Below are 25591 nucleotides of genomic sequence, written 5' to 3' on the forward strand. Positions count from 1 at the left end.
ACTGCAGTCAAACACTTGACTGGCCAATTGGTCTCCAGACAGTGAGCAGGCTTTGGGAGGAGCCAGGGGACATAAAAGTAACTGCATCAGAAGCTGTGGAGATGGATGCTTGGAGGGGCACTTGGGTGATGCTTGGCTCTGCTGTTGTCTTCGCTTGCTGACTTCACTTCACTGACTGACCACTTGAAGTAATAGTAGCCTCCTCGAGCCAGGTCTCAGAAGCTCTTGGAGGTCTACTACTCACCCAAGACAGCTCAGCTACCTTTGGAGGCATAAAATCAGCAGGATAGCTTCTGTTGCAGTGTTGGAAACAAAACGGTTTAATAAAAGGCAAATTAACAAACAGAAAAAACCAAGCCAGGTGCAAGAGGTTCTTGCTCCTGGTAAAAAACCTCACGAAAGTGATTAGTTTCTTTGTTCTCTTCTTTTTCTAGTAAATTGCCCACGCAGGACTTTTTGGCTCTTGTCCAATTAGCTATCCTTAAGTTTGAGATGAAGTCCCCAAGGTCCTCTGAGGTGTCTTTTTCACCTAATCGAGGAAAGAAACTTCTGGGCTTCTTTCCTTTTTGAGGGGACAAAGGATAGTTTTTTCAGTCTGTCGACAGGGGGCACATTGCTATAACCCGAGACCACCTCCGAGCCTCATCCTGCCCTAGCACTTCTTCTCCCTCACCTTCTCCAGCTTTGGCTTGTCCTACCTCCCTGTGGTCCTGTCCGCTGCCCTGCCTGCTTGTCCCTGCCTGCCTCCGTCCTGTCTGAGCCGCTGCTTTCAACCCTGCTTGGCCAGCCTGCCGCTGAGATCCCTGGCACAGCCCAGGGCAGGGTTCTGCACTCCGTGTCCCGCGCTGGGAGCCGTGCCTGTGGAGCTGCCCCTCTCCAGGAGCTGCACAGGCTCCTCAGCAGGCAGCCAGAGCATTCCCTCACTGCATGGACACGGACAGCACACCCTGACCTTCTGCTGCTGACTCATACTTTTTCTCTCTCCTCTCTCTCCTCCTCTCTATTTTCCTTTTCCTTCCTTCTTTTCTGCCTTTTCTATTCTTCTTTAGTAGGCCAATGTGCTTTTGGTTACTACTAAATAGTTCTCATATCTAATATTTGCCTCATTTGGCTTAATTCTGTCCTAGAACATCTGTTTAAAAGAGCTCCCCACCGTGTCCCCACACAACACCTTGTCCATGTGTTGCTTCAGGACCAATGTGAACAGATTTGACAGTAATCAGAACTCAGGATTGGCAGAATCTGGCTTCTGTGAAATCACAATACTGAAATGTTTGTGTGTAACATATCAAAAGTGTCTCATACATGGAAAAGGACTGTAATTTCCTCTTCATCCTCATCTTCTCAAATTCTCTTCATTTTCCAGATTTTAAGGCTCACCTTCTGAAATGATACCTTTAACAATTTTCCAATCTTGATTTTTCTTTTTACCTTCAACACACTCAGTATATTAATCGTATTTTACCACAACAGGCCTTCCCACCCTGCAACCTTCTTTGCCACACATTGCCATTTACATGAATAAGATCAGCAGTTCAGATAATTCATCAGTTTTCTCTTTCCAGCAAAAGTATGCCATGTACAGCTGCAAGGAAACACAATCCTACAGGCTAGAATAAATCAATATTATTAAAAATAAATCTCATCTTAACAGACAGAGATGCAATTTTCTATAAAAAACACCAAAACCCAAAAAACAATACAAGGTAACACAACCAACCAATCAACCCACAAACCAAAGCAACAGTAAAATGGACAAACAAAACCCAGACAACCCCTCACCAAGCCTTTGGAGATACAGAGTGCAACAGAGAGTGTAACATCACTGTTTAATTGTTGAGACCAGCTCTCTAATTATGGGCCTGACTGTGTATTATCTGTTGCTCTGATATCTCTGTCTCAAAACAGAGCTTTATTCATCTGTTGATACAATGATAGAGAACAAATGTGTGATCTTTTATTTCTAATTTAGCAGTACTTACACAAAAAATTATGCATATCTTTCAAGAAAGCATTCAAAATTTTCATTATTCCTTTCTTATTAAAAAATGTATTTGTTGTATCTAAAGGAAATAAGATCTTTACAAAATATGTGGCATCTACATTCCTTTTTAAAGAAGAATAAACTGAATTTTACTGAAGAGTAAAAAAATTATCTTTCCACACAAAAATTCCACTTAGAGCTTATTTTATCCTGTGGTTCTAAACAGTTGCTCATAATCTAAAAAGTTACTCATATTAATCAAACTCACTCTTTTCAAACTCACTCTTTCTCTTTGGGAACATAATTACCTTCTCTTTTTTTCGCTCTGTTGTTTACTAGAGAACATTTGTGCACTTTCTCCTACTCCTTCTTTCTTTATATTGCAAAGAAAGCAGCTTTTGATTTACAAGGTTTAGTGAGGTTCAACCTCTAGGTCGGATCTCTAACCCAACTGTTTCACACAATTCCATGTTCAACGAAAAGGAAGAGAGGGAAGAGAAGGAAGAGAAGCAGAAGACCTACTAGTAGAGTGTTGGAAACCATGAGTAAAGTCTCTTAGGTTTCCTTTTACATGGCAATCATTTGGCATGAAATGTAACCACATTTAACACGGAGGAAACTAAAGCAAATCTGTTTGTTTGATATGAAATAGCATAAGCATATTTCCAACCCTGAAACCATCGAAAAATGTGGGAGGTAGGGGGGACTGATCTGCTGTAAAATATGATACAATTAATCTTCATTATTTTTCTTTTTTGAAAAATATTTTATTGTTGCTGTATGGGCTGGGGTTTTGGTTTTTTGGTTCTGTTGTTTTGTTGCTTGGCTTGGTTTTTTTTTTTCATTTTACCATAGGAGTAAATGTAGAAGCACTACAGCACATTCAATAACAACTCCCTCTGAGGCAGAAAGTTAACAGGCAGTACTCAAGTTTCCCACAAGCAGTACTTGTCAGAGGAAGGTTTTCATTGTAAATTGCAAAAATACACGTAAAATAATTTTAATCAAAGGCTTTTAACATTATGCACAAAGGCAGGAGTAAACAAAAACATGTTAGTGATTTGTAATTAAAGTCCATAGATTTCTATGTTTTTAGTTCCCACAGGTAATGAAATTAAACAGAAAAATTTGCTGTTTTTTAAATATCCTTCCAGGACTTACATATATTTATATGTAAGTGTGTATATATATATATATATATATATATATATATATATATATATATATATATATATGTGTGTGTGTGTGTGTGTGTGTGTGTGTGTGTGTGTGTGTGTGTGTTTATGAAAAAAAAATATTATTTTGATATCCTGATAGGATATCAGAGGAGCTGAATGTATCAGTCAGACTTTGCCCCTAGCACTGACATTCATAAGAGCTTTGTTGCAAGGAATAGGATCTGTTGAGATACAAGTAAAACTAATTAAAGGTTTAAGCCACCTTCTAAACAAGAGAAGCTGTGATAAATGTCTTCTCTAACAAATCACTCCATAATGCTTGAGGTCCAAGATGTGTTAACATATATCAAGATGATTTGATAGCTGTCAGTAATTTCCCACTTGCACTAAGCCTACATCCAAATATCGTGCCATTGCCAGGGTACTTGCTTTGACACTACATCAGATTTAATGGATGCCTCTCAGAATTTATTTTATTTTTCTATATATTGATGTTTCTGAAATTACATGATACAAAAAATATTTTGTATTAAGTTTCTTGTATACTTAAAACTTCTGTGGCTATCTATTAGGGCACAAAAACCCTGTGAAAACCCAAATACAGAATCCCAAACCAAACCCAGATGTTTATAGTTTGGAGTCAACTTGTGTTAAGTTCAGGTAAATCCCTGTAGTCAGACCAGGAGTTCTGAGGTTCCTTCGCATTACAATGGGGAAGTTCTAACAGATAACCAGTAGAAATTAAGACAAGACTGAACTCTCTCTGAGCACACTGCACAATCCAGCTGTTGGCTGACCCTGACTTACTCTCCACCAAAGCCACTTAATCACTCTCATTCAGCAACAGGATCAGAGATAGAAAGTGGAAAAAAAAAGGCTCATGGGTTGAGATAAGGACAGGGAGAGATCTCTCACTAGTTACCATCATGGGCAAAACAGACTTGACCTGGGTAATTAATTTAATTTATTGTCAATCAGACAACAGTAGTAATGAGGGTAATGAGAAATTAACCCAAATCTTAGGAACCTTTTCCCTAATTCCACTCTTCTCCCTGGTCACAACTTCACTCATGATCTCTCTCTCCCTGCTCTAATGTGGAGTTCCACCCACAGGAATCAATCCTTTATGAAATTCTCCAACATGGGTACTTCCACAGGCTGCATTTCTTTACAAATTTCTCCATTATGGGTCCTCTACCAGGCCACAGGTCCAGAGAGAAAACTTTCTGCCTAGGTTTCCCTCACAGGGTGGTGTTTTCTTTCAGAAATCTGCTGCAGATTTCCAGATCTGCTCTGTGTACTCTTCATGGACTGCAGCTTCTTTCATTGAACCTTCTCTGGAGTAGGGTCCTCCATGGGCTTCAGGGGGCATATGTGCTTCATGATGGACTTCCAGAGGCTGTAGGAGAATTTCTGCTTTGAAATCTAGAATACCTCCCTCCCCTTCCTTCTTCAATGACCTTGGTGTCTGCAGAGAGGTTTTATCACATTCTCTCCCATCTCCTCCCTTCTGCTGCTGCACAGAGGTTATTTATCCTTTCTTAAATATGTTAACCCAAAGGTGCTTCCACTGTCACTGATGCAGTAAGGGTTTGGTAAGCCATGAGTCTATCTTGCAATCCATCAGACCCAGACACAGCTTCTGGTGCCTTCTCACAGAACCATCATGGCAGTCAATGTCCCCCTCCCACAGACACAGCCCCACTTATATTACCAAAATCTTGCCATGTAACTCAATACAACAATATGATAAGACCCAGGAGTTAATTTACACTCAGATGAAACCCTGGTATGGGATACATACAATGTATGTATATTTCTCAGCATATCACCTTGCTGAGGGGGCCTAATGTACGAGAATCAAACTCTGAATAGCTCTGTGAAATATTTCTGGAAGAAGGTTGACACAGTACCTCTACAGAGTAAAGGAGGTTTTTTAAGTTAAATCAAACATTGGCAAGGAATATTTTGCATTCTCTTTTTAATTTTTTTTGGCAAGTTTGTATGACAGTAGTGAATTTAATTGGTTTTCCTCTGGATGAAAATATTGTGGCTTTTTTCCTTTTTCTCAGCAGAAGTTGTCTATGTTGAACATCCAAAACAGGCTGGGAAGCAGATGATAGGCACTGAATAGGCTGGTGAACACATCCATTCTTTAAATTCTTTTGACTGAAAACACAGTCCAAGTGCCAAAAAAGAGTGTATTGAAAAATTATGTATCTTAGTTGTGTTAAGTATTTTAATCCAGGACAGGCAAGCATGATAGTAAACTGTTACTCAGTCAAAATTATCTAATTTGATCTCTTTTTCCTTTTTCTCTCTCTCTTTTTATTTTTTTTTAAGAATTCTGCTGATCAAACTGAAAAGTACAGAAGCACAGCATTATGTGACACCTATGAGACATGAATGGAAGTAGAGATTGGTTAAATTGGTTAAATGAAAGCCTCATTTGAATTAAAATCTGCGTATTATATATAGTTAAAGTAATGTTGGCAGGTGGTTTTGTAGAGTGTACCCAGTAAGTCTGACATGACTGCACTGAAATATCTTTTCAGTAACATGAAAATTAATAGACTGAAAGTATATTTCCCATTATAATGTACTCAGTGACCTCTGTTTTTTCAAGATATATGGTGCTTGAGTAATTGCAAAATCACCAATAGTGATAGCTAATTTTAACAAGCTGAAATCTTCTCATTAAACTACTGAGAACAGTTCTATGGCTGTAACAGAGAAGCTTATCAATACAGGCTGGTGTTCACACACCCTTGTACCCTGTGGTGTGTAGTCTGTGGTGCCCTTGAGCTTTGTCACCTCTGCTTTCTCCCCACTCTTTTTCACTTCTTCTTGCAGAAAGCACATTTCTGCATCTTTCTGGCTGGCAGGGAATTGTCTGTCTGGAAAACTTTTCTCTGATACCAGTAATGATAAGCATTGCGTTACAGAATGGCGAGCATCTTCCCCTTGGAGCTGAACCCTTATCCTAACTCTGTCCAGGGTAATTTCCAGCTGGGAAAGCTTAGTGCCTAGCAAGCTAAATGGGGCTTTTTGTGTAGGCTGAGTTGAGACAGTTTGACTGGAGACTGATGGCAGTTTGGTGGTAGTGCCTGGGCAAAGAATCGGTCAGTGAGTGCTGGTCAGCAGGCACTTGGCTCACCTTTTGCAAAATTTAGAGCTTTTATACTGACAAAATGGCTGAGAATTCACTCTTTTTAATTTATATGTATGCACATAAAATTATTTTGAGAAAACATGACTTCAGAAAACATATCTGTTCCTCTAACTTTTGATTAAATAAATCTATTTCTAGATTCCTTGGAGAACACTGTAAGTGCTATTTCTTCCAGGGTTGCAGAGTAACCTGCGAAAGCTGCATTTCAATTTTGCTCAGCTGTCTAATCTCACCTGCAGAGGAATTCTCCCCTGAAAAAAATTTAAAAGTTCCTTATGCTTAGAGACTTCTTTCACTGTAGAAGAAGAACTACAGCACTTAGCACTTCTTTCTTACTTGTAAATTTATACTTGAAACACAAATCTCTAGCCGGATTAAATTCTGCCTATGTCTATTTGTTTACTTTCTGTATATTGCATATGCATATTTGCATGTGTGTATGACACACACTGTCTTAAAAAAAACATTTAAATTCTCATGGCTGTGGCAATATATTTTTCACCCTAAGGAAATTAATTCATGCTATAAATTTGACAGTGTACTCAGTTGATATTGAGATCTTTTTCAAGGCTGCAATTCTGTGCATTGTTCCTATAGAATCAATCTTTCCATATTTATTAAAAAAATTAACAGCTGAATTGTCAACATAGCATATAGACAGAATAAAGGCTATATAGTCTTTATACATATTCTAGAATGTTTCATTGCATACCAAATAGGAAAAGGAAAATAGTCTTCTGTTGGGAGAGAAACGCGAGGTTTCACAGTGGGTGTTTTTTTATTATTATTTATAAGATTTTGGAAAATACTTAGCCTGGTGTAAACCGTTAATTTTAATGCTTTAGGGGCATCTTAAACTCAAAGAATGTTATATCAAAAATTAAAATTTATGTTGTTTTTTAGGGTTTAGTGGGGTTTTTATTGTAATGTAAATTGAGGAAGCTTGCTGCCTTTTGTTACCTGTATAAACCTGTATAATCTAAGGCTAGGTTCAAGTATTTATAAAAACATGGAATCAAATTATGACAATTGTTATATTTTACTAAAATAAATTTTATTAAGAATAAATTTTTGGTATTATATACATTCTAAATGCAGTCAGACATGGCTTTGCTATATAAATATTCTGAGGATAAAACTGGGAATGAAGTTTTAACTTCAGCTTTGGGTTTCTTTGCAAATTGTGACAACAGTTTTATTGCAAACAGAACTCCATGGGGAAAATAAATAAAAAAACCCCAACTTTGCACCATACTGCATATCTCTCACTGATGAAAATCAATCAAATAAACCGTGTTATCAACCATGAAAATGGCACCATAGTAACTCTGCAATTCTCAATGGATTAAGAGATCCAACCCGCATCCTGCCAATTCCTGCTTCATCTACTCCATTTCCACCTTGATGGGTTTCTACATTCCAGGGTAGACTTGAGCATTACTATTTATACGATATTTATAATATAACAATATATGTTTATTATTATTTATATATTTACTATAATTAATGTAATCAATATAAGTGTTATTTACATTAGGCAGGAGCCTTCCTCTTTTTGTACTGAGAGTAACCAGCCCAGAGAAGGATCTGTCATTATGACTGGGTCTGCACTGGCAGAAGGCATGTTCCCTCATGGGAACAGAGGGGATATTTTTGGTGATGTTTAGCTTGTTTTCTTTCAGTGCAGTACTTGGCTGCAAGGTGAATCCTGCCTACAAGCTGGTGTTTTCAGCAGACTGGAATTTCAAATTATTTACTCAAATACTTGACCATATACTTGGCAATATCCCAAAAATACATGGCTGTACTGAAGTTCAACCCAGGTTGTTCAAGGTTCAAAATTTAGATTTATGTCCTCGTTTCTTCTCATGGATTCCAAAATTCCCAGGGGAATTTCCTTGGTACTTCCCAAAGTTTCTGGAGAAAAATTATTGCATCAGTTATAAAAACTGTAGATGAACTATTAAAAAATCTCAAAAATATAACCAATCTAAGTTTCTGTTGCAACATGTTTTCCTTAAGAGAAAATATCACCTAAGATATCATAGATCACAGAATTACTAGGTTGGAAGAGACCTTCAAGGTCATCAAGTCCAACTCATGCCCTAAACACACTAACTAAACCGTGGCACCAAGTGCCATATCCAGTCTGTTTTTGAACACATCCAGGGATGGTGATTCCACCACCACCGCAGGAAGGCCATTCCAATATTTTATCACTCTTTTTATGAAGAACGTCTTCCTAATATCCAACCTAAACTTCCCTTGGCGCAGCTTGAGACTGTGTCCTGTCATTCTGTCAGTTGCTGCCTGGAGAAGGAGACCAACCCCCACCTGGCTACAGCCACCCTTCCGGGAGTTGCAGAGAGTGACAAGGTCACCTCTGAGTCTCCTTTTCTCCAGGCTAAACACCCCCAGCTCCCTCAGCCATTCCTCACAGGGCTTGTGTTCCCAGCCCCTCACCAGCCTCGTTGCCTCCTCTGGACACGCTCAAGTGTCTCAAGGTCCTTCCCAAACTGAGGGCCCAGAGCTGGACACAGCATTCAAGGTGTGGCCTCACCAATATGACTGATTGAAGATTGTATGCATAATAGAAAGTGGTCATAACACTTCATTTTCTTTCAGATTCCTGTAGGTTTGCATATTTTGATTAGGTTTAACACTTGAAGTATAGTGCTGAGTTTGTAAATCTGTTGTATTTAAGTATTTTTCTTGCAAAAAACATTTTACCTTCATGGATTCCATCACTGTTTCTTTGCCCCATTCTAAATTAAAATTTAGTTGTTTTCCTTATTGCTCTTCTACAATAGTGGTGAGGTGGTTTTAAGATTACAACGTTCCCATTTGGTTTTCCTGATTCCATGTTTGACACCTGTTATGATGTCTGGTATTGAAGCAGGATTGCATCACAGAATCAAACATCAAATCCTTTGTTGGAAGGGACCCTTAAAGATTATATAATTCCAATCCTATGATGAGCATAAACTTCTTCAACCAGATCAAGTTCTGTCTAATCTGGTCTGGAATGCTCCTTTACCCATCACAACTCTGGGCAAAGTTTTAACACAACCACCTTCGTTGTAAAAAAAGGTCTACCTTATATCTAGTCTGAATAATCCACTTTTAGTTTAAAACTATAAACCCTTTAAACCCATTAATCCTATCACAATAGGCCCTGATAAAAAAATCTGTCCCCATCTTTGTTTCAAGCCCCCTTTTAGCACTGGAAGGTCTCCCCAGAGCCTGACTTACTCCACACAGTCTCAACTGACCCATCCCATCTTCGCAGGTGAGGTGTTCCAGATCTCTGGTTATTTTTGTGGCCTTGCTTTGGACCTGCTCCAACAGGTCCATGTGTCCTTTGTACTGAGGACTCCAGAACTGCACACAGTATTCCAGGTAGAGATACAAGATCACTGCATCTCAGGTTGCCCCCAGTCCCGCTGTGAGTCAGTAGGCAACATGCATTGGAAACCAGCACCCCCTTCCCTAGAGCTGTCTATCACCTGTCTCGAGAAGTTACCCTCAGTGCAGCCCCAGAGCCTCCTGGATTGTCTGCTGTGGCTACTCTGAGTGAATATTCTTGCTGACACATTACATGCCCGACAGGCTTGTTTGAGGCAGCATATGTTAAGTACAATCCATCTTTGGAGACTATGGTTAGTGAAGAGAGAGCAGAGCAAAAAAGCATCAGAAGTAAATGCCACTGCATTTTAGTATGGTCAAGTCTAGATAAGGTAACATCCAATTCTGCTAATTTAAAAAAAATTATTTGATTTGAAACAAGCCACCTTGGATATTTTTATAAATTGTGATAGCTTAAACTGCTTCAGCATGTTTTGTATAATTTAGGTGAAATATCTACTTCTTGCTTTCTAATAATTAAAAGATGTCATACTTAGAGAGTCAAATTCTGAAAACTTAGCTATTCTCAATGAAAAGCATTAAGATTGTCCCAAAATTTTTTTTTTTTTGCTTCAAAACAGTTTTCCTCATTTTTCCCTTCAGCATGAGGGACTTGTTTTCTAAAATACTTTCTCTGTAAAAATGTTTTGTAGCAGCAAAGAATATTTTGCACTGTTTCATATAAACCTGTATATTTCAGCTTACTAAAATATATATAGTCAAGAGCTTAGGGATGTTCTGATACTAACACATCTCTGTTTTCTCTTAATTTGATAAGGAAGAAACTGGCTTATACATTTTTTAAAGGTTAAAAAAAGTGCTTGGTCCTCCAGTGACCATCTCAGAAATAAAAGCCTATTATACCCTAGCTGAAAATGCACAAAGAATCTCAAGCATTTAAGGAAAAGGTGCCTGTCCTTCCAAAAGACACAATGCTCTTTGAGAAGGGTGCTCTCCAGTTAAAAACTTCAAAGAGAAGCTTTACCCATAACATACAAAACGGAAGGCCTTCTTTTCATTTCTAACACCTCTGAGTTTGATCTGAATTGGATCCCAAGTAATTTGAAGTTATCAAATAACTGCAATGAGGACAGACTAAGAGGTCATGGAAATATTTTGAGGACAAAAGAAAGATCAGAAACAAACCCTTCAGAAATCAATAAACCTTGAGAATAGTAGTAAGTTCTTCCACATACCTGACTTAAGGGATGAACATAATATTTCTATATCAGAAATACAAAGCAGATGAACTGAAGTGCAAGGACTGCTAACAAGCAAAATATTGATATTCTGATATGGAACCAAAACAGTACTTACTTCTTTATAAGGATTGTATCCCCTCCTGTTCTATTTATGACCAGAAATATGATGGGTGATAAGAGAGACGATACCCAGTGAAGTAATTCGGCAATCCTTAATTTTCTACTGATGCCAGAGACCATCAAGACCTAAACTATGCCAAAAATCAATTTTCTCATCTGGAAAACCAGCAGACTTTCATAGGCTCAGTCAAATGAAAAGCCATTTGTAGCTAAATAATATTAATGACCTAAGCACAGACTTAAAAATTGCATGACTAACTCTCTTGAATGTTTTGGGTAAAAAGTTTCTTAAAACCTAAACCTTCATCTTCAAGTTCAGTTGATGTACATAGTGATCAATTGCTAGATGTGAAATCTGTAAAAGTGGTCCATAAGCAAAGAAGAATTCATGAAATAGTGGAGGGCAAGGTTAGAGAAATTACTTGCCAGTTCTGGGCTCTGAATACAAAATACCTTCTGGCCATGAGAGCTGAGAACTGGATTAAGGAGAACAGAATTTCTGTTGTAGTCCTCCCCACTGTCCTCTGGATAAGTCTGGCATTCTGCCAGGAACAACTAAGAAATAAATGAACCATCTGCTGATAGACCTTGTAGCTGTGCTCATCTGATGTCTGTGTGTGCAAGAGTTCAAAAGAAATCAGACATGATGCTCCAGTGAGAGAATGGAGCAATATGGCAATGAAGGCTATGGGTGTCATTCTGAACCATACTGCTAATAATTCAGGAATCCTGGACAAAGCTAAAAATATCACAACCTACTAACAGAGTTTTTGAATGAATCTACAATTGTTTTTGTTTATCTATGCCAAACTTCAACAGTGTTATCCATTCAAAAACTGCACAACAATGTAGACAGTTAAAAATCTTAAATATCTGTCTCTTGCCTTATAGAACACAAAGGGCTATGAATATATATGGAAATATGAATTTGGAGGAAATAATGACACATGGTAAAGTATTGGTACGGATTTAGAATACTTCTATTTGTTGTGGTGAAATATCTGAATTTACAGCAGGATATTGAAGGACATTCTCAAAGGAATGTCTTTGATACAAATCATCAGGGAAAAGGCAGCTATCCAGCTATTTTTAATTTATATTTATAAGAAGCATCTAAATATTATTACAAATTTTTCTGGCTTCTATAAGGTACTAAACACAGTTCTGAACTTTATAGCAGAGGTTTTCAGGCTTACCTTCTCAACATTAGCCCCTAAACTATTTTAGAAACTCTGAAGAATACCTGTTTTCTTAATAGCATAGCCCTTCAAGCATGTAAGTGTTTAAATTTTCAGGTGACTTTTTTCTCAGGCTCCCCGTGGCAGTCCATGACTGTTAGAAATTTCTAAGAATCTGACTTTAAACATTTTCCATGCATATACAGCAAGTTTGAGAAATGCACTGCTCAGATCAGCTCTGCTCCTATATCTGACCTTAGAGGGCACCTAGGAGGGATTATGAGAGTGTTGAATACACTATCAGGGGACTATAATAGGAAAATCAAAGCTGCAGTGATGCATATTTTCAAATGAGTACTTTTGTCACAGAATCTGCAGTATCAACTACATGACCTTTAGGACTGTGTAGCTGTGAAGGTTGAATTTTTTTAAACAAAATATAAAAAAATCCCATGGAAAGCTTAAGATAAAATGAAGGAAATCTGCTGGGTTAAGCAAAAACACTACTCTTCTAGTGGATGTCTATAGAATAGATTGGTGTCTCTCCTTGTTGTTATTGACACAAGCTACTTCCCCATAGCAAGAATGAATCCTGTTACCATTTGTTTCCCAGAATTTTTTCTTTATTTTGCAGCTGAAATTAGGAGAAATCAGTTTCATGGTACTTCATCAAAGCCTGCTAGTGAAAAAAGCATTCTGGAAATTTGACCATACTTTAGAAACAACCTGCAGTTCCAAGGTTTGATGTATTCTGAGATGTCTGCATTTATCTACATTATTCAGCAATCAAATAATTAAATAGTATATTACAATTACAAACAAGTTGCAAAGTAAAAACACAGTAGAGTAAATAATAATGTAGCAGTAATTCTGTCTCCTAGTCTTCAAACAGTTTAATCCTGTTCAAGAAGATTTCCTGCAAAAAAAAAAAAATTGTACATATTGAAAGAATTAATTATATACTAAGATTCAAAAAGATGTTGTAGATTCCATTCATATTCTTTCCATATTCTGTAGTTTCTCTGCCTTCTCATAAATGCAAAAAACAGAAAATTAAAAATGAGAAATTGACTTCTGAACTTCTTAATTGTAATGAAATGAACCAACTTGTTCCTGTGAAGAAGGTATTAGTATCATACAGTGGTAATGAGTGAGTCTATCAGGTTGTTTCTGATAATTTTGTATTATAGTATACAGACCCTTCCTTTACTTTTCCAACCCAGAATACCGGGTCTCTTATGAAAACCTATTATGAGGGGAAAATTTAAATGTTGGAAACAAACATTTCAAATTGTGAAAAAAACATTTAAATTGTGAAAAACAGTGAGCTGCATGTCACAAAAGATAGATATCTTCCTTGACAAGTGACTCAAATGCTGATATCTGTGTAATTTTTACTAATAGCGTTCCAAATCATCATTTTCACCCTCCAAGAAGACCTTTGACTGTTAGCATCTCAGACTAAACACAGAAGAAAATGTTGTAAATATTACAAATGTAATTCCATGTTTAAAGAAAATTTTGAAGGAAGAAACTAAATCATACTTTTAAGCACAGCCTTTGAAGTGAGGATTGAATTTTCAAGTTATTGTTATGTTTCTGTTCATGAAGTGGGTATGCACAGTAGAAGAAATTAAAATGTATAATTTAAACAGAAAGTATTGCTTTGTCATTAGCTGTAAACAAACATTTATTACCTCTGATAAGGGAAGTTGAGACATTATTCAATTAACCTATCAGTACAGAATGAGAAATTCACATGCCTGTGTTGAGAATGACCATTGCATATTTCCTTGTTCTGTCAAGAACTTTTTGATCTCATGTGGGAACAAAGGTTATTTTTTAAGTCATTCTTATGCTGCCAGACAGCACATGAATAACCTCATCTTCACATTTCTTTTCATTTTGTATAAAAATGATATTTCATCAAAAATACTGCCAAAGCAGACAAAAGGCAAGTCCTGGCTTTGCCTCCTTTCCAGACAGGTCTTTGATAAATATTTCAGGTTTGTGAGCACAGTATCCTGCTGAAAAACTGTCTTTTTGCCAAGTACCTTTAACATTGCATTAACTTCAAATACCTTTTTAAATTATGCATGTCTTTAAGTACATACGTGTATTTGTGTACCTGGATAGCTGGCTAGATTGCTGGTCACTGAGAACCCAGTTTTTCTGGCAAAAATTAATCTTTCAAAATGCTGGATGATTAATAAATTTCTTGATGGCTCAGAACTCTGTTGATTTTCTTAAGAGGATATTAAGTACACTAAATAAGATTACACTGTTGTACCTCACAATGGTTGAGAACAGTTTTGTGCCATTTCAAGAGTCAAAATAGAATCTCAGACACAAAATGGACAATGTTGCTGTTTGCAAAAACTTTCTTGGTCCTTCTACTTCTTTCTTTGTCCTTTCTATATTCTGGCGACGCTTTTATTTGAGTACTTGTAGAGGTTCTTATCTGAAGTTTAATTTTTTTCCATGTTCAGCAATTTAGGCCTATGGTTGCATAAAAAAAAAATAGCAAATGCTGGACATGCAGTATTTTACAGGTATTCTCATGTGTTTTACCTGCAGCTTTAATTTTTATCTCTCCCTCTAATTGTGCAGTTACTAACACTGAGCATTTCAATGCATTTTCCTTGTGCTTCTGTGGGCTTGTTCTGTGTAAGAAAGGCCTTGCTTGGTTCACCACTGCACGAGAATATTTTTCTGTGCCTCAGCAGCCTGGGCTATTCCAAATTTAAATGTAATAAAGTTGAGACATATTCTCTGAGTATCCTGTGGCACAGGTTATGAGGTAAATATCCTCATATCCCCAGATAAATAATCTCTGCTGTAAATAGGAAATCATTGAAAAGAAGAATACTTCTTCAAATGCTGCTTTTTTTCTTTGGAGACATTGAAAAATTCATCTTTCTTGATGCTGAGTCAATGTGAGATCAAGCAGGGTGGGTTTTTGGTAGCTCATCCCAACATCTTTAATGATCTTTAATATATACTGAGGGTGGATTCATGCAGACTCCATTACAAATTTTTGAAAAGCAGCAATAAACCACCTTGTATATTTTTAGTCCACAGCAACTAAATCACTGTATCCCAGAATCACAGAATCTTCTGAGTTGGAAGGGACCATTAAGGATCATTGAGTTCAACTCCTTGGCCTGCACAAGACATTCCCAAGAATCACACCATGTGCCTGAGAGTATTGTCAAAACAGTTCTTGCACTCTTTCAGGCTTTTGACCACTTCTCTGGGGAGCCTGTTCTCTACTGCCCTGTGGTTGAGGAACCTCTCTCTGATAAACTCAAAAGCGTTTCAGTTTTCTATCTGTTTCACAGATCTTTCTCATTGCAGAATATAATGCACTTTGAAAACATAATTTTATTAGAATCTCTGGAACAATATCTGTTGACAAACATCCATCCACATTTGTCTTGATGATATACTTTATAGGAGGATATAATGTATTTTCAAATTGGTTTGTAAAGACCTGCTCCAGCAAGCTGCACTATCGTGTTTAACTGTAAGTCTAAATATTTCTCTTATTTCTTACATTCTGAGTACAAATTAATGAAGAATTTTGCTTAGCCTAGATAGAAGATGATTAATTATTAATGTGCTCACTGCACTGACCAGTTAACAATAGCATTAATAGCTTCCCTAGTTATATCTTTCAAAACTTGTTCAAATATTTGCAGGGGGTTTTGCCAGTCTAATGACTGCTGTAACAGACTCTGTTGTATTTTTCCTGCATTGAAAACATTCAAATGATGCATAATTTAGTAGTGTATGAATGAATAGTGCAAGTGCAAAAAACTTCCAATATTTCTTTGCCTAAAATTTCTCTATAACCTTCTATATCAAAATCCTCCAGTAACCTGTCTTTCAAATATTCTTACCAACACTTTAATAAGTTTTGTGTGGGTTGCTTGTTTAGTTTTTTGTTTGGGTGGGATGTTTTGGGTTTTTTGTTCTGAAAATATTTAGAGGAAGAAGAAGAAATTATTTTGGATGTCAATTGTTCACCATTGTGTAAGCTAACCCTGGCTCAAAATAGTAGTCCTCATTAGATATGCAGAAAGAACAAAGGTTTAGACAGAAAGCAAAATGAGTTCAGTAACAGATTGGGCTGTTCAAACAAGAAGAAAAAACAACGAGCCAAAATTTGCAGATACTAATCACTGAATCCGTTGGAAGGCAGAAAAAGAGCTATCAGACTCCCTTAATTAAGAAAATCTGTCTCTGTTTAAAAAGGATATTTGAAAAGTTATTTTTAAGCTGTGTGCCATTGGAGCATTTTTGCAAGGATAGCAAAGCGTAACTTTTCAGTTGTAGCCTGATTGGATGTAGAAAAGATGTTATGATGAAGGGTAAAACCAAAATTGTTTGCACAGGCTGGGCAGGCATGGGGGTTGAGAGCTAGGAAATGGAGGTAATGGCTGCTTTTCAGAGCAGGCTGTTCCTATAGGTCACTAGTATATAACAATGAAAAAAAAATATTTCTGAATATTGGGCATCCACTCAGACCAGTACACTCACATTTTTTCATACCAGAAATAATAAAATTATGCTAAAATTTGTACATTCATTCATTTCTTCCAGCTAAATACTTTATCAAACAAGATAGATATTGAAATCACCTGTTCCACAGTGTATCTTCTAAAGTGCAGTAATCATATTTTAGAAACTAATACTGTTTCAAAAGTATGATATAATAGAGACATGTAACATTACAAATTTACTTCAGAATCTGTTTTCCTATGGCAATGTAAGTTTGTCATAAACTACAAATCAGACCTAAAACAAAAAGAAAATACTCAGGAACAAATTTTTATAGAACACATCTATAGGCTGTTGCAATCATTAAAATAATTGCATGCCTTCAATAATTTAAATAGGACATGAGGCATTCTTGCTGTCCAGTAAGAAGCAATCATCTGTACATAAGTTTGTGTCTGTGTAACTGCTTTCTTCAAATTCTTTCTGCCTGGATAACTGCTTCCTTTGGCTTAAGTGTCAATCAAAATGTACGAGTGGATCAGAAGCCTAAAAGTGTGTCGTGGATTTGACATAATAGCAGACTACACTGAGACCACTTGCCTCTGGAGAGAGAACAAATTGCTGCAAAACTGCTCTGGATTCCTAGTTGTACTAAGTCCACAGAGTCAATAAGCACACCACTCCTGCTCCTGCCCTTCTGACAAGCAGGCAGATAGTGTGGGCTGAGTGGTTGTCCTGAATGCCATTACACCTCCCACAGATCTCCACAATGCCTGGATTTATTCTTTCTGTTATTCTGTACAAATTCAATAAATTATAGATGTTGTGGCAGTAAATGGACTGCATGAGTTCTTTCAATTATTTTTATTCACTTAATTTCTTTCCATGTCAGGCTAATCTGTGTGCTAGCATAGTAATGTTGACATGCTAGTACCAGTAAAACTAAGTAGGAGTTTGAAGTAAAATTTTAACAACTTTTTGGATTTTAAAACCCTGTCCACAAAACCCTGCATTTTTTTCACCCAGTTAAGTTACAGAGTAACTAAAGGATTTTCAGTAACACTTCACTGGTAGTTGGTTTTTAAAAGTAAAATGAATTAGATAAAATAATCTTTCAAAATCTTTCTTTTTTTTTGAAGATGGAGATCTATGCAAAGGGAAAATCTCAATGATAAGTCATTACAAGTACAAACAAAATGTTTATTTTTCTGAAAAAATTCACCTATGAAATGATAATGTACAGCAAACCTCAATAACACTGTTATTAATATTACTAAAAATCTCATTCTTCTGAATACAGTAATTTGAAGCCAGTGTGCAATGTGAAAAATTTCTTCTTTAAATATTTCTAGGTACAGGAAGTATCAGTAAGCTGCTGGTGTTTGCCATATTTCGCATTGCATATTCAGGACTTTAAAAATCTCACTGATTTATGAGCAGAAAGAATCATTATAAATGCTACTGCATTTATCAGAAAATGCATTAACAGACACAGGTTTCTAATTCATGAATAAAAGATCCTGTATTTATTTTCTTATTTTCTCTTTTCTTTGTATGGGAGTAGAAGAGAGAGAACGAAAGATTACTTTTCATACATCTCAAGAAAGCGGTAAAACACTTTTAGAAAGAAAATTTGTTGCTTAAACCTTACAATGAAAAAAAGTAGTGGATTATTATTATAATAAGAAGAAAAATAAGGGAGGTGGATGAGATTTTATGGGTGCAGAGAAGTGCATTTCAGCTATAAAATGTTGTGTGTTGCAAGCACTAGATGCACAAGCCTTGGAGAACTTGTTACACTTTTTGCAGCATATATCATATGAGAAACCCCTGCCTCGTGGGCCATGCACCTGAAGTCACAGCAATCATTGCTGTGCTTTATGCTGCTACCACAGCCTATTCTAGGTATGACAGCTTTTTACCTTCATGAACAATCTGTCACCTCAGAGAAAGAAATCAAGCTTGTGAAGAAAATGTTTGGATTTTTTCTTCTTCTTTTTTTTTTTTTTTCCTTATGACAGTAAGCAATCTGCTGTCAGTGCAATTTCACCAGTACTATCCTTGACACTCTGGGGGAAAGAGCTGTTGCCTCTAACCATCTCCTATGTGTTCTTATGTTTTATCTCAGCCTCTGTATCATCTGTGTAGAGAGACTTTATTGCTGATGCAGAAAAGTATGCTTTTCTGAACTGAGGTTAAAAGCAACAAACCTGCAGTTTTGTGAGCATACTGTACTATGAAAAAAATGAATTTTTTAAATGGTTAAGAACACACAGGTTCTAGAGGGCAAGTACACATTAAGTAAATTACAACTTAAAAAAAAAAAAAAAAGAGAAAAAGAGGGAGCAAAAATTTATACCATTTCAAAAGCAAAACCTATTCCCATACAAGCTGCTGAAGTATCTTAATTTGAATTATAAGCCCAAATGAAATTATGTGCAAAAAAATTATCAAGGTTTGTTCTTTTCTCTTGATCAACAAGTCTACAAAAGATTGTCGATTTTGATTCTTAACTTCTGATCCCTAATTGCAATGTTGCATAAACTGATTGGCATCTTAAAAATTGTATGTGAGTGAGTGGACAAATATTGTGGAAATAAGACAGACTGTTTTCATTTCACCTCTCTATTACTTTTGTTTCCAACAAAACAGAGAACAGTAAATAATAAAAAATTTCTCTGACTTTGATTGGTGCCAGTTATCATAGGATCACAAAATGTCATGAGGTTAAACTATTCTAATTAATCTGGAGTCACATTTGAGAAGACATGTTGCTATGTACAGTTCTTTCTCAGGATGGAAAAAATTGGATCAGCATAGAAATTATCATCTTCAGGATAGAAGATGACAATGTCATCTTCTAAATATGTCTTTCTTCAGGATAGCTGAATATTTCTTTCCTTCCAGATGACCAATTTTAACTTTATCTTCTTTACAGTAATGTAGGACTGTTCCACTTGCCAATAAAAGTAGTAGAGTTTTTAGCAGATGAAATAGATGAGTTTGTTGACCTTTGGGGAAATGCTTACACCCTGGTGTCGTGAGGGTTTCCCTGTGCACAGGTGTGTGAGTGATTGTGCCTGTCACAGGTCTGCTCTCCGTGGTCATACTCTGGTTACCTGTCCATCTGCTACTCCCTGTGCTGGTTTATTCTCCTGTGCACATATTTGGGCAGCTTGAAGAAACTTGAATACGTGATAGGGGTGAGGAAGGGCCGCTTACCTGTCGCTGTGTTCAGAGCAATAGTAAGTTGCTACCAGGGGAAGGATGATAGCGCATAAATTAGAAATATTATAAATGAGAAATATTTTTCCTTTCTGCATGAAAATCTGTGTCAATTAAAGTCTTGACTGATACCCTTAAGGAACAGAAAAAAAAAATTTGGGAGGAGGAAAAAAGGGCTGAAAACACAGAGAGAGACACCAGTGGTGACAGCCCCTCCTACTACTTTGGAAATAAATCAAGAAGAGCTATTGTTGCTGTGGTTAAGACATGTTTGAGGTTTTCCTATGTGAGGATAGGAATTTGCATCCAGGGTAGACAGTCGCATTTATCGTGTAAATGATCCCTTGGGATGAAGTAGGCAACTCAGAGCCCTGCAGGTTTGAGTAGCACAAGATCACTCTACAGATAGTTTAGGAGAAACCCAAGATGTCTGAAAGAGAGCTAAATCCAAGCTAAAAAGAAAAAAAATTTCTTCTGTTAATTTTACCATATTATTGGCTTTAAAAAATTAAAGTATTTTTTGGGGTTTTCTTTATTTCTTTTATTTTGTTTTGATGTTTTCCTCTGGATAAGAGATTTTTTGAGGTTTATCATATTAGTAACTTAAATTCTGAAACATTTCCAAAAATAAAATAAGAAAATTTAATCAGAAGATATGGTTTTGGCTTTTGCAATTAAATTGTAAATAAAATTATGGATTATTCTGGGTTTTTTTCAGACAATCATATAGACTTACAGTGGCATAATAAGTCTAATAAAGTCTAGTTTTATAAATACATTCCATGATTTTTATTTTTTCTGGAGTAGGTAACTGATCAGCAAGGTAGTGTGTCTGTGCACAAAACTTGTGTATGAGCTGGAAAGTCATAGGTAAGAAATGCTGCATTTGAGTAGTAGTTCTCTAAATTAGTCTTGAAAATCTCCCATGAGAGCCTGTGCTGTCCCCACTAACCAGAGACTCAGAATTACCCTGGGATTTTACATTACGCAGGTGTGTGCAGTGATTCTGTTAATATGGACCTTAAATAGCTTTCTACAACCTGGCTCTTCATAAATTACTGAAGGTCTCGATTATATTGTACATATAATATGGTACATAATCCTTTCCAAAAAATGAAATTGCAGAATTATTGTGAGCACTTGCATTATTCCATTACTGAAACATAACTGATGCATGAAGCAGATGTTAGCAGCAATGGCAGCAGCAGCAGATGCTGTGTGCTGGGAAGTTTGTGAGGCTTGTGAGGTCCACAGGGAGTATCTGGGGGGATTTCTGAGCTCCTATCTCCTTTAATTTGTGTGTGTGAAGGGACAAATTGGTATCTGAAAGGTCTCACAAGAGAGGTGGGTGACAGATGGGCAGTGTCCCGGATGCCAGTTTAAATGATGGGAAGCTGCATATAAACTGCCCAGAGGGATTACCAGCAAACAGGGCAGGCACAGAAAATGGAAGTGGTATGGCACTGTTCATGGCAGTTCTCGTGGAAAGATGTGCAGAAAGGGCTGTGAGCTCTGAGAGTTATTGGGTTGCCGTGTGCTCTGCTCACCCACTGGTTTAAGCTGCAAACCCAGTAGCCAACTCAGCAAACTGTGATTGTGCAAATCTATCCAGCAGCCTGAGGTCTTCAGAGAATAAAGGGCTTCTTAATCTGTGTTGTTATGTTAAAAGTGTGGTGGTGGAGATGACCTGTTGGTGTCTGCAGCTGACAGGAATGAACTCCCTAGCCAGGTTAGCCTGAGATGGACAGAGGTGTACCTGGACAGGCTTACTTGGGAAGCTGCTGTCTAGGTGCAGGGCTATAAAAACTGTATGGGTGCCCCCTTGGTAGAAGAAGGTGGAAGATCCACCTGCACAAAGTGTCATATGGTGAAGGAGGAGCTGCAGAAGGAAGCAATCGGGTTACACTGTACAAAGGAAGGAGGACCGAGATCAATGGGCAAGATTCACACACAGAAACTGTACCTTCAGCTCATAAATAAAACTGCAAAAGGAAGGTGGTGAGTGCTGGTGCTGGGTGACTTTTGACAGGCACAGAGACACTCATCTGCAGACCTGATATACATTTAAGGGAAATCTGCAACTTGCGAGGAGACAGGATCTAATTTGCTGTACAGAAACTGCCACAGCTGGGTAAAAGCTTCTCCTCTACATCTTTTCCATGTGGGCACAAATGCAAGAAAAATTTATGGAAGAATCACCAGGACATCAGAGCCCTCAAAGCCCAAATAGAAGGACAGATGATCAAGTGATCTTTCACCTGATCTTACCAGTCAAGAGCCAGGGTAGAGTTGATGTATTATGCATATCAATACCTGGCTTTGTGGCTGATGTTGTTGTCAGATTTTTGGTTCTTTGAAGAATAAAGCCTATTGGATGCAGATGAGATTATATTTAGAAGAGGCATGATAATCTTCACTAGCAGATTGGCTGAGTGAATTATATCTAAACTTGGAAAATTGGGGTTATGATCCACAGCTGTGACACCTGTATATCCACAAACCATGAGGCAGTTGAATGCACCTACCAGTGCATTCTTCACTACCAGACTATTGAAGAATGATCACCAGCTCTTTCCAAAGGCAAGAATATTCCATGAAGCCAGTTTAAGGACAGGTATAACAACACATAATCTGGGAAACAGAGAGCAGGAACTGGATCCCTGTGCCCACTCTGATGCCCACTTTCGGGCATCATATGAATCACAGAAACATGACCGGAAAAGGTACATGATTAGATGTCTGTGATGGATGGCTATAAAATCTTTTGCAAAGATAAAATGAAGAGGATTTGGAATTGTGCTTAATGTAAAAGAGGTAGTCTAGAGATATGGAGGTACAGAGATCATGAAAGTTTTTGGGGTCAAAACTGAAATGATTATCACCATGGGGGAAACTTTTGTTTGATTTCTGTTCCTGACCTCCCAGTCTAAATGACAAGACCTATGAAATGTTTCTTCAATTGCTCAAAAAATTCCTGGGTCAAGAGAGCATTGTCCTCATGACCCATTTCAGGTACCTTGACATTGTTTGCTAAAAGCACATAACTCTGCCAATCACAAGATGTTCACCAGATTAGTGGAATTCATTGAACTGCTTTCTAATGCAGATACTGGAAATGTAGATTAGGGACAAGCTATTGCTGGATTTACTGCTCATAAATTGAGCAAATTTAACTTGACAACATAACTTCAAACAGTAACCCTGCGTACAGCAACCACAATATTGTGGATTTCAAATCTGACTGAGCACACTGAAAATCAGTAGTAGAGCAAACACTATGGGTTTTAGAAGTGAGAGTTTCAGTATCATAAGACACTGGCTGTGAAAGAGTCCACAGGAAGCAACCATGGAGGGCAAAGTAGCTTGTGCATGCTGTGAGTTATTCAAGAGCAGCTTCCTGAAAGCACAAAGGGAAGCTGCAAGGAGGTCGAAGGTTCTCTCTTCACAAGGAATCAGATGGAGAAGACCAGGGGAATTGGTATAAGTTGCACTGGAAGAGGTTTCATCTCAAAATAAGAAAGAAATTTTTTACTGTAAGATCAGTCTTTCAGGGGAATATCCTCCCCAAGGGACACAATAAAATCTCCATTGCTGGATATTTTAAGGATGTGATGATACAAAGATGTTGGATGGATGGATGGATGGATGGATGGATGGATGGATGGATGGATGGATGGATAGATAGATAGATAGATAGATAGATAGATAGATAGATAGATAGATAGATAGATAGATAGATAGATAGATAGATAGATAGATAGATAATGTGATCCAAGCTCCATTTCCCATGAAAGATTGGACTAGATGATTATTGAGGCCACTTCCAGCCAAGTGAGTTATATATTTCTCATTCTTTTATTTTCAAGAGAGAGAAATGTGGTACTGAACATCTGCTGTTTTTTAAGATATGTTCAAAAATATATAAAACTCGTTATTCCAACATAGGGATCTCTATTTTTTCTATCTTCAAATAACATATCAGTTTGCCAGATTAAATCAACTTTTGTATTAAATTTTAGTCTGATTTGGATACTTGAAACCTGAGCATGTGAGAAAGTGAAAGCAATCACTGTAAACAAATGTAATTTGTTTATTTAGTCCTCTAATAGGGTTTCCTACATCTCAAAGTCAGTTAAATAGATGTTTAATAGAATGAATATGGAGGAATCAATACAAGAATCCATATTAATGGAGCCCCTCCTCATTGGCTTGGTGAGTTTTTTAGAAGGTAGAAATATCTGTGTTTGTCTCAATTCAACTTCTGAAGACTTTGATTAAACAGAATTTAACACTTACTTTTATATGTGTTCTTTCATTAGCTGATATAGTAATGAACAGAAGGAATCAGACTTATCCCAGCATATCCAATAATGCTTCCTCCATCTTACAGAGAAAAAAATTCTTGCTCGTTGGAAAATGAAGTCATCTATACTTACATTTCGCATCTACAGCTCACCAATCTAAATACACCTATTCCTGTCTAGGAAGCCGTACAAATGTCTTTTAGGCATACATTCCTAACTATATACTAATGATTCTAATATTTTTTTCTTCTATTCAAAATATTCTTGCTCAATATGCACAATATGTACATTTCTGAATATATATCAATTAACAATTCCTCATACACTGGAACATTTACAACATCATCTGATAAAACATATATATGTGACTAATGCATAGTACTAAAAAATTTCACTTGGAAAATAAAAAGTTATATGCACATGAATCTGCTGTGGATATTGCTGCAATTAGCATTTTCCTGTAAAAGCTGTAACCCAGGGAAGTTAATTGGAAATTATGCATATTCACCCTTATAAATATTTAAAGAAAGAAAGATTATGGAACAGTTTCACTGCTTTTGGAAAAATTAATTCTAATATCTATAAACAACAAATGTGTATAGCAGCACTTTCAATGACAGCAAAATTCTTATACTTATTATTTTCCCAGTCATTTGATGGATTTGTGATGATGGTCCCTTGCAAGACATGAGAAATTTTAGATTTCAGGCACATCTTTATCAAAACAGCAACATAAGATACTCCTGGTTCATTTCTTCATAAGCTCAATTATTATGTTCAGACTTAATAATTAAGGTTACAAATCAAAGCATTCAGAATTCTGAAAATGAAGAACTTGGAAGCTGAAAAGCAGTACCATATATCTTGCTTGTGCAGATTACCATGCAGTCTTTAAACACATAGTCCAGCAATGAATGGGCCCCTTTAGTGTGTCCAGACTGCCTTGGCATAAAAATATATCAGAATTGCTGAATCCAGGAGCATATGGCCTATATGCTTCAGGTCAACTAGTTGAATAACCCAGAGTTTATGAAATGAATGTGCCAAATATTGCTTCAGTCTGATGGGGGGAACAAGAAGAAAGAATGATGTTTCAACTGAAGCAGCTGAGCAATTTTTGGTGGCAGTTCTGCTACAAGGCTTCTATGGGATCCTTGACAAATGATTAAAACTGGGCATTGCAGCATACATCACATGTAGTTTGTTCTGCTCCAGGAGATGATTTGTAGAAGTGTTTACTAAGGAAAACCACAAAGTGGCTAAAAATATAAGTAACCTGAAATATCAAAGCACAGATCTTCAAAAGATGAAAGGTACATT

This window comes from Melospiza melodia, chromosome Z (assembly GCF_035770615.1).
Source record: "Melospiza melodia melodia isolate bMelMel2 chromosome Z, bMelMel2.pri, whole genome shotgun sequence".
NCBI classification, from domain to species: Eukaryota; Metazoa; Chordata; class Aves; order Passeriformes; family Passerellidae; genus Melospiza; species Melospiza melodia.